At 36.7% G+C, this 10817-nt stretch overlaps 1 long non-coding RNA gene across 1 annotated transcript in view; it reads left to right on the top strand.

The window, feature by feature from the left end:
- The window catches only part of LOC137049832 (uncharacterized), a 20132-nt gene extending 10889 nt beyond the window's left edge, over nucleotides 1-9243 (top strand). Inside the window, exons 2-3 of the long non-coding RNA XR_010899731.1 lie at nucleotides 4971-5133; nucleotides 9151-9243. This is a non-coding gene — a long non-coding RNA (uncharacterized lncRNA). The remainder of the gene's footprint in view (nucleotides 1-4970; nucleotides 5134-9150) is intronic.
- The last annotated feature ends 1574 nt before the right edge of the window (nucleotides 9244-10817 follow it).

Below are 10817 nucleotides of genomic sequence, written 5' to 3'. Positions count from 1 at the left end.
CAGCAAAGACAATGGTAAAGTGTAATAAAGTGAAAAATAAAGTGAGATACATAATACATAAAGTAGATTTGTATTATTTAACATTTAATTATTGTGTTTGCTTAAAATTCTGAGTTTGCATTTTACTGTTTGTATTCTTTTTGAGAAATGCTTAAAATCTGTTTTTTTGTGCAAGTGAGATTTGTAAATGCATGATCATATCTAGTAAATACATGTCATGTTACACAGAGCACACAGCACCTTTGCACTAAAAAGTAAGAAGTAACTCTTCTTTTGATATTTTGATGTAAATGTTAAACTGCTGTTACATTTCTAGTTACTTGAAAAAGTAATCTTATTACATAGCTCACAATACTTGTAATGCATTTCCCCCAACATTGCAGGCCAAAGGCTTTTAGAAACACACAATAGAGTGACAGTCAGTGTTAAGAGCCACTGTTCTAAATATCATAATGATAGATAGATAGATAGATAGATAGATAGATAGATAGATAGATAGATAGATAGATAGATAGATAGATAGATAGATAGATAGATAGATAGATAGATAGATAGATAGATAGATAGATAGATAGATGTGCTCTTTCTAAGTGCTCAGATAGAATTGTGTATGTGTGTGTGTGTGTGTGTGTGTGTGTGTGTGTGTGTGTGTGTGTGTGTGTGTGTGTGTGTGTGTGTGTGTGTGTGTGTGTGTGTGTGTGTGTGTGTGTGTGTGTGTGTGTGTGTGTGTGTGTGAGTGAGTGAGAGAGAGAAAGAAAAAGAGAGAGAGTGTTTTGTTCCCAAAGGACTGTTTACCACTCTTTCTCTCTCTTTCTCTCCAGACTGCACCTGTCCTTGCCATCAAGATCTCTAATTAATCACAGAGGACCTTCTCCTCCCCACTTTCTCCAAGTATACTTTCTCATTGCCATATTTGGCCTGACAGATGGCTTCCTAGTGCCAACTTACAATCATACAAGTAGATTCTCAACTTAACGCAGCACTATGAATAACATGTGACATATTTCTTGCTTATATCAATCATATTCCCCAGACAAGGCACTTAATCATCTTTAATGGTTGATCCCTCAGATTAAGTGGAATCAAACCACACTGCAATGACAGTTACTTTAAACGGAGAGACTGCCAGAGACACATCTGCGTTTAAAAGCTTTAGCTTTTAAACTTTGTTAACCAGTTTGGAAGTGGCTTGTCACCTCAGGGCTAAGGTAGACAGCTTTTCAATTTCCACAAGCACAGTGGATTTCCACAACGGAGCACAGCATCTCTCACCATTCCCGCAACTATGTAAACACAGACCTGTGCCAGCGAAAACAGCTGAACATGTGTAGAATTTAATCTCTGCTCCTTCATAGGTCTACGCTCTACTCGCAAACTATTCCGTATAGGCGCACACTGTAAAATCATTATAGATGCACTTCTGAAATGCTAATGTTCTCCTCACTCTCAGAAATCTTTATTTCGTTGACTGGTGTATGAGGGGAAACAGCAAACCTTTTGTGTCTTAGGTGAAGAAATGCAGTCGAGCTCCTGCATGTTTGATTTTCAGATGTGACATAAACTGCTGAAACGTGAAGCTAGCTATAAAAATCATAGCAAAGTTGTTTTTAATGAAATTCAGTGTAACTAAATGTTTTAAAACTGCAGTCCGTAACTTGTTTTGGTTAAAAATGATTTGGTTAAAAATTAAGCCAGTGTTAAAATTATATCCTTACCTTACAATGGTAAGTTTGTAATTTGTTATAATTTGAGTGGTACTGGTGGATTTCCGCGGGATGTCTTTGCTTCATTACGTCACATCTGTATACATAAAGAAGGAGTCCAACTAGTAGTAATATCGCATGTGAGGATGCTGCAGGTGGTGGATCATTTATATCCTTTTCTCACAGAAGCTGGAATAATTAAACCTATCATTTGATGGCAGATTGTAATCCAGAAAGGTCCAAATGACAATCATCACTGACAAATGTAGATTTCTTCCGTAGTCAAAATCTAATTTTATGTACTGTGTTGATCTGAGCTTGACCTGCTCTAGGCGCTACTGATCAGACTTAAAGTGTCAGACTTGACTCTGGGCATGTCTTATGTGTGATTCAGCTCTGACACAGAATGCAGAATGTCACTTCATATTGGCCTGATTTAAAGACTCAGCCGCCTCTTCGGATCTCATCTGGTTTAGATTGATGAACTAGATAATTTATTCAAGGCACCATGATAAGATGAGGTGATTTGCTGCAGTTCTTTCAAAATGACATGTGGAGTTAATAATACACTCTTTGGGACAGGGAGCTTTGAGGATAGAGTGGTATGTAGCTTTGTCATATGTTCTCTCCGTGGTATGGATAAACATTTTGACACCTAGACTCTGCTATCCAGGACACCACGTTCTCTCATACCACAATCTCTGACTGCATGTGTCCTCGCAAATCATCTGTCATGATGCCCTTATGTAAAAAAAAACCTGCCAGTCTGAGTCACGCCAAATGGACTAGCAGCCATGAGAATAGGTGAGACCTCTGGCGCCATTCAAATTCACTTCATGCCGGCTCTCTATCTGAAATGGCGCCACCAACGCACCTGATGTGTGACATTTGGAAATAAAGCAGTGACTGTTGTCTTGTGTTTTGAAAACTAATTTTACTGTAAAAAGCAATCTAATTGAGCATCTTGATATCTTGAGCTGCTTTTGATGCAGTTGTAACTTGGCACAAGTTGTAACGGATGGGAAACTTTAAAGCAAATCTGATTCAAATACAGAGAAACCAGTTTTTTCCATATTTATTTTTTTAAATGGCAAAGCTAAGAAAATGTAAAAGAACAGCATTTATTGGAACAACTTTATTAACTTTGTTGCATGATCCTGCAGACTAATGTTACTGGTCTCTGTTTTTATACCAGATTATTTTAGGCAACCTGTCTATAGAAAAGGGGCATTCGTGGTCTGGATCAGTTAAAAAAATGCCCCAAGGGAGAGAGAGAAAGTCCTTAAGGGTTTGTTAGAGGCTGCATGTTATATGAGTAGCTAAATGGCATGGATGGGTTTCTGATTCTTGCGTCAAACAACAGTTTGCTGCATAATGCATTAGATATGCCTTAAGAATAATGTGGGGAAAAAGCGACAAAGAATAAAAGGAAAAAGCAACAGCAAAAGAGCCAGGACCCACAACGAGATACCAATGCTTTGCATTACCTTGCCTGATGAATACTAAATAAACATCCTCTTATCAAATGAACAGAAGAGCCCTTATTTTCAACATACTTAGAATCATTGTTTACTCAGACTTAATGACTACAGTCATGTCCAACACACCCCGCCATTCCATGAATCACAAACTACATACCCTTGAAACAAAGAGATACACATTCCACAGGGAATAATAATCCCATAAGTAACCACAAAAAATTTGCCGAGGGCTCATGGACTCCACTGATGTTTCAATGCATTATGGGGGTTTCGGCATCATCCGAGGTTGTTAGGAACCAGAGCAGAACATATATATATATATAATCCCCCTCAACTAGGTCCTCTCTTGGCTTCTTTGACAATCTGTACCTTGCCAAGAAGCGATGAGTATATATATATATATGCCTTCTTGGCAAGGTACAGATTGTCAAAGAAGCCAAGAGAGGACCTAGTTGAGGGGGATTTGGATTTTGCAGTGCTGGGCCCTCATGGTTTAATGCCAAAAAAAGCAACCCAGCTGAACAAATGTGAGAGAGGGTTTTAAAGAAAGCATAAACAGATCCCGGGCCTCCAGACCACTCCTACCAGTTTGAAGTGAAAGTCTTCATCATGGCTGCCATATATAACAGCGCTGTATGTGTTTTTCTGCACTTAGCCTGACAGCTAAGGAATACATCATTAATCACTTGTTACTTATTACTGAAATTAATAAGGTTTCGACAAAACTCTTCGAGCTCTAAAAACACTTGTGTTGGATGATGAGAAGGGAGTGGCAAATATGAAATCAATAAAGCTTATCTTTTTTGTTGTTGTTTTTTTTAGAAGAAGAAGTTTTTGTTGCCAGACATCTTGTCTCAGCCTTCCATACCAACACATTATATAAAAACGTCTTATTCTTCTTTTCAAATTAACGTTCATTTCATCAAAACATCCAGAATTATTTTTATCACTGTTTCCATAAAGATATAGGAAATATTAAGGAGCCCAACTGTTTTCGGAACTGATAATAAAATAAGAAATGGTTCTTAAGCCCATGATGTTTTTATAAATTCTTAAAACTGCCACTCCTTATTATTTTGTGCAAACTGTGATTTTTTTAATATGCATATACATAACCAATATTGCTGTAACTTAGTTGAAAATCACCAAAACCACCATTTTAAGTTATACCATTTTAATGATACTGACATTTAATGTGTTTAAACGAGTGCTGGGCGATCGATTAATCGCGATGAATCACATCCAACATAAAAGTTTGTGTTTACATAATATATGTGTATGTACTGTGTATAATTATTATAAATACACACACATGCAAGTATATATTTAAGAAAAATATGTTATATTTATATATCAAATATTTATATATACGGTAAATTATATAAATATATATATACAGTATATAACATGCAAATATTTCTTAAATATACACATGAAGGAGTGTATATGTATATATACAAATTATGCTCAGGACACACGCATATATTATGTAATAAACATTAACTTTGATTTCAGATGTGATTAATCGATTGTCCAGCAGTACTAGTTTAAAGCTAGCAAATAAATGTCATGGCACTGAAAGTAATGTTGATAGTGTAAGATATAATCATGCAATATTTCATGAGATGAATCGTAAAACAAAACAGTTCAGTGAGACATACATCAATGAGTTGGATGTGGATTGGGTGGGATTGGCTCTTGACTGGTATGAACACTTTTACTGTCTCATATGACTGTTTTCTGGATATCTCCAACTGTGTGTTTACATGCTGCTTTCTTCTCTCAGCAGGAACATGCCCCCAAAGCTGCAGGGTTCCCCACGGAGGCAACCTTTACGCTGCTAAAGTCAGAGGTCATCAGTCCCAGAGGGAAACAGTGGCGACACCCCAGCGGCTGAGGAGACTGAGGCGTTCAGTAGACTAATGGGGTCTGACTTCATCATTAAGAAGGTGGACAAATCATTATATACACCCAAACATCCATTTGGGAGACAAGTCTCCTTACATTTATCTAAAAAGGAAAACATTTAAAGAATGAATTTCAGACACATTTTATTTAAAAGATCATTGCTTTTGTTCATTAATTATCATTTTCACATTTATGGTGTACATTTTTACAATTCTAAACAAAATACATTCATATTTTTAGAGACAAAAGAAAGCCCCATCACCCCATCACCCTAAACTTGTCCCTTTAGCATGAGCAATTGGATTAGGCTGTTTGGTTGGTGTAGTGTCAGAGGCTAAATGGATGGCCGGGCACCATGATGGATGAACATTGCCAACAAGGCGCCTTTCCATCTGACAGACCAACATACATCATCTATTAGACTCATTTTGAGCCGCTCAGTGGCCACATCATGGCCAAAGTAACCAAATGTGTGACCACAGGGATGGCAGTATCACAAGTTTGCATCTTTAACCCTTCAATGCAGCTCTTTAGCTTAAACCATTTAAATTTATTGAATTTAAGACTTTAATCACATTTCACATGTAGGAAACCTGGGCTGTATTTCCCAAAAGCATTGTAAACCTGCCACCAATGGTCTCTACTATCAACTTAGCTCATGCTTTTGAGAAACACAGCTCACAGCACAGTTGTTTTGTGTATAGTATGAAAAAAAGAGCTAAATACATTGTCATTATTACATGAAAGTTTTGATTTCATGCAATAATATGAAGGGTGATGCATTGTGAATTACTTCTGAAGAGTGATTAGAATGTCTTTAGTTTGGATAAAGAAAAGCATATGGGAAATGGATAAAACTGATTAAATTAAAAATCCTTTATAAAATAATTTTTAAGTGCAAATATATTTAAAGTACTTATTAAATGTATCAAAAGACAATACAGTAATGTATAATTTTAAGTGCAACTTAAGATGATTTTTTTGTTGTCAAAAAATGTAATGTTAAAGGCTTTTCTTTCCCATGCAATGGAACTGAATAGTGACCATGACTGTACAGTGAGATTTTGATATCTATTTTTTATATATATTGATGTATTTTCTTATGATACATTTTAAATATACTTGCACTTAAACATTATTCATTAGTTAATTATATATTTGTAAACATGAATTTATATTATATTTATTTTTCAATTTATAATATGATGTATATGTTTAAGATTTATATTGTATTCAAAGTAAAAATGTATTCAATTAATGCATTTCCATTCATGCATTCAATACAAATTAATACATTAATAATATTTTTTTTAAGGGGAACTCCTCACCCTCATTTTAGAGTTTACACCTATAAATGATTAATCTGGGGCTTTCTCTGATTTTAATGAATACCCTGAATATACCAAAATGAATTCAGTGGTCTAAAGCAGCCTAAACATCCTTCATTCTCATTGCATACATGCAAGTATTGTTCTTCTGTCCTTCATATGTAGGCACAGCCCCAGGGAAGACCCAGGCACCCCCTCCCGAGCCCTGGTTATTTGTTTACACTTTGGTTCATGGATAATGCAGCCCTCAGGCCCATATAAAAACACTGCAGCTATTACTAACAAAGCATTGATTCACAAAGAGCATTGGTGTCAACCTGTCCTTAGCAGTTCCCCGTGTGTCACCACTAACTGTGTGTGTTGTTCCAAAAGGGCTGTTCACCATCCTATTTTCCAATGGTTCTTCTGTTTGTATGTGTTTGTGATTGGGGTTAGATAAGTTCATTTCCTGCTGTGCGATCGACCTGTCAAATGAGAGGCAGCGTTTTTATTAAGCGCCACACACAAAACAATAATGTGACCAGAGCAGCATTAAACAATGGCTGCAATTAACCTCATTTGCTTGATTAGTCATGTGCCAGCAGGGCTGTACTGCTCTAAAATAGGGCATAGAGCTGTACTTAACCCCCTGCTGTGATGTATAGTCAATGCAAATATAATATGTCCTAATAGGGGTCAGTTATTATATGCAGTTTTATGTGAAAGTGTAATTTATGATGCTAAAGGATTAAATTGGCATTTACAGCACCATTATTTACAGTGTATAGTTTATGTATACAGGGATTGTGTCTTGCTATTTTTTCAGGTCAACATTGTTATTTTATTGTCTCAATTAAAATGTGTAATTATTGGTGAGACAAGCCTGGGAAAGTTATAATATAATAGGGATATACAGGGATTATTATAAAATAATTATAATAGGGATATCAGCCCAAGAATTCAAAGTCTGTCATTATTTACTCACCCCAATGTCTTGTAAAATGGAATGACTTTCTTTCTTACAAATGGAGAAATGTAAGGTAAAATGTTGAAGCGTTACTGTAGCTGTCAAGCTAGTTTATAAAGGCTCACATTTCTTAGACAGGGCTATCATATTTCTTGGAATATGCAGATTTTATGAAGAGGACATGTTATGAACAATTTTTTATGATGGTTTTATGGTGCTTGTTTTGCTTTTTGCAGCTTAAACCATTTACTTTCACTGAGTGGAAAAGAGCAGCATGAACATTCTTTAAAACATTTTCTTTTGTGTTCCTCATAAGAAAGAAAGTCATACGGGTTGGGAATGACATGATGGTGAGTCAGTAGTTGATGACATATTGTTTATTTTCTTGGGTGACTGATCCCTTCAATCATTATTAAACATGTGTGGATGATTTTCTACGTTCATTTCAGAAGAATAATATTGCAAAGACAGTGAGTTTTATGGCACATGGGAGGTGATGTGGGGCTCAAACTCTCACCACAGAGCATCTGTGGCATTACAGATCAATACGGCATTGAAACCACCATGATGAGGCATTATTGAACCTCTCCAACTTGCTGTGTTGATTCACAGCTGGAGTTAGGTCAGACCCCCAGTATGGAGGGCTGAATGTTGCGTGTGCAAATGACAATTAATGAATAACTTACCGCAAGCACAGCACAGGATATGAAAGTTAATGGTCATGCTCTTTTTCTTAAGACAAAAAGGCCCTTGATCATTCTATGTTGCTATCATTATTATTATTGTTTCTTTTGGACCATATCCCAAGTAAACTGTTTAAATGTTCAATAGTCTAAATATTCTCTCCTTTTTAATTTGACACTTTTTTTTAAAAAAAAAGCATGAAAGTACATTATAATCATGTAAAATCGAGTGCAAAAGTCTGACACTAAAGCCCCGTTTCCACCAAAATTAAAGTACTGTGAAGATTAGTCCGGTGAGGTAGGACTGCACACGACTTTCCAGGACAAATGGATTTCATCCTCGGCATAAACGTAATAAATCCCAAACCTCGTCGTCCATCGGTCGTATTTTTTAAACTTCATTGTTGATTCAAATAGCAAACAACTGTTACAGCACGCAACGAAACATACTGGTTGTGGAAATAAAATACTGTGTGGAGTCAGCCAATCAAAATGCTGCGTGAACTCAACCAATCAGAATGTTCAGCACCCACGTCCCATTCCAAAAGTTCCTGAATTAAAAAAAAAAAAACTTTTTGGAGTCCCACTCCAAAGTCCTTAGTTCTTGGGGAAAGTTCTTGTGGTGGAAACATGGCTTAAAGTTAAAATATGCGGTACTAAATCTAATTTAAACCAGAAAAAGATTTTTTTTTAACTTTATATATATTTATATATTTTCAGGTATAAAATGGATGCAAAATAGCATTTGGTCTCAGACTTTTTGACCCCGTATATATCACTCAGACTTTAAAGGGGATTTCATATATGCTCGTGAACTTTCTATGACTCTGCATTCCATGTGTGCGGGCACTTTACAGTATGTCCCTTGGCAGACACCTGCAGTTCAGCCTACTCTTGTCAAGATCTGTAAGTCGGTGTTTTACAACATCACATTTTTCATTTAGCCCCCAGACCTCCCTATGCCCCTAAAATGAATCATGTGCAACATTTCCTACTGAGAAGTCATTTGTGAACAGAGGTCAGGCCTTCACCTTCAGGCACATTTGATTCAGTGTGCTCATGTTGTAGACATTCACTTTCTTCTCTATTCTTCTCTTTCAGGATTGTCTTTCACTGATGCCCCCAAGTTGTTGTGGGATATGGATTTCACGTGCACCTGTCTGATCAACAAATAGACAGCACTATTTACGATGACAATAGATTGTGCCCCAACAGCTAATCATTGGTGAGTAGCATACACTTCAACCTTTTACGTATTTTTGTCAACAAAAACCTAGAATGTCCCTGATCTCATTGACAAGGTTTTAACATTTCATTGGTTGAGAGAGTAATGCTTTGTTTTGGATTGAATTATGTAGGCAGCTCTTTTAAACACAAATACATAGGGATGTACAGATCATTTGTTATATTGGCTCAAGTGGAATAAAAGCTGCTATTATCCAATCGGAGTCAGTTTAAAATTATGCCATTGTTGTGCATTTTAATGGTAAAATAATTATACTGATTAACACACACATATTTACATAAATATTTACTGGTCTGATAGAAAGTCTGTATTATCTGTATTGCATTTGTAGGCAAGATTACCAAAGATTTCCCTAACCTTAAATCCATTCTTTCACACTGCATTACTTTACAATAGGAATAGTCACCGACAACTCTCTCCGGTGCACGTTTCACAGCCAAACACACGTGAGATGTGACACGTGCGTCAGACGGAAGTTCTCGCATGAGACTGGAATTGTTATTAAAGATGATGCAGAAAGTTTGCTATCCAAATTGTATGTGCGCTGATTTGCAGCAAAAAGGAGAAAAGGAAACAAGATTATGGCGGAGGAAATGGTTGGGTAGACACAGGGAGCAAGGATTGTGTTCTGTAAAGAGAGTTTTATGAAAATAAATCATTTTGCAATGTGCTGCTGTTGCGGCTGGTCAAGCAAATGTCTGTGCTTTGTTTTTGATTGATAGAATTGTAAATATATCTATTAAAATACTGATATTTTGGGCTATAACTCCTCCCTGAACCTTTCGCTGCCTTGCATCTTGCTCTCTCTCATTGGCTGTCGGTCATCGCCAATGTATTTTCCAGTCAGAACACATTTCACACAGCAGGAGTGTGAATCGCCAACAAGTCCAGATGTTTAGCATGCCAAATATCTCACGGTGTCTGCAACTCATCTGCAATTCTCTCAGATCACGTCTTTGATAATTCACACTGCGCGATTGTCACTCACGTGAACGATCACCGATTTGCCTATCATTTCAGGCATTTGTCACCGATTTCCGAAACCTGTCGGCGAGTCAAAATAGGGGCTAAAATCGGGCATGTGAATTCAGCATTCAGGGGAACAAGTGTTTCTAAGATGATTGACATGAACTCCAAGAGGAACCTAGAAAGAATGAGGCCCTTGGAAAGAAAAGGATGGATAAATAAATGGATTGATGTGTTGATATATGATCTGATGATTCCTATTACCTTGCAACGTCTGTTTTCTGACACAACCTTTGTTGGAGAGGGTTAAAGATTCTCTTTCTCTGAGATTAATCTGAGTGATTAATGGGCTGAGGGTGCTTGTGTTTGTAAGACATGCATTTGGCTACTCATGCCATAGAGTCTACAAAGACGCTTCTGCATTTAGGAGGCTTGCAGGGGTTTTGGAAAATGATACATATTAAATACACTCTTTTTTTTTGCTGTAAAAACACTCACAAACTCCTATAGTTGGAGGAGGAACCAAATCTAACATAAAATAGGGGGAAAAAAGTCC

Source organism: Pseudorasbora parva, chromosome 20 (assembly GCF_024679245.1).
Source record: "Pseudorasbora parva isolate DD20220531a chromosome 20, ASM2467924v1, whole genome shotgun sequence".
Lineage (NCBI taxonomy): Eukaryota > Metazoa > Chordata > Actinopteri > Cypriniformes > Gobionidae > Pseudorasbora > Pseudorasbora parva.
The sequence above is the reverse complement of the archived record's forward strand: the minus strand, read 5'-3'. Positions and strand labels throughout refer to the sequence as shown.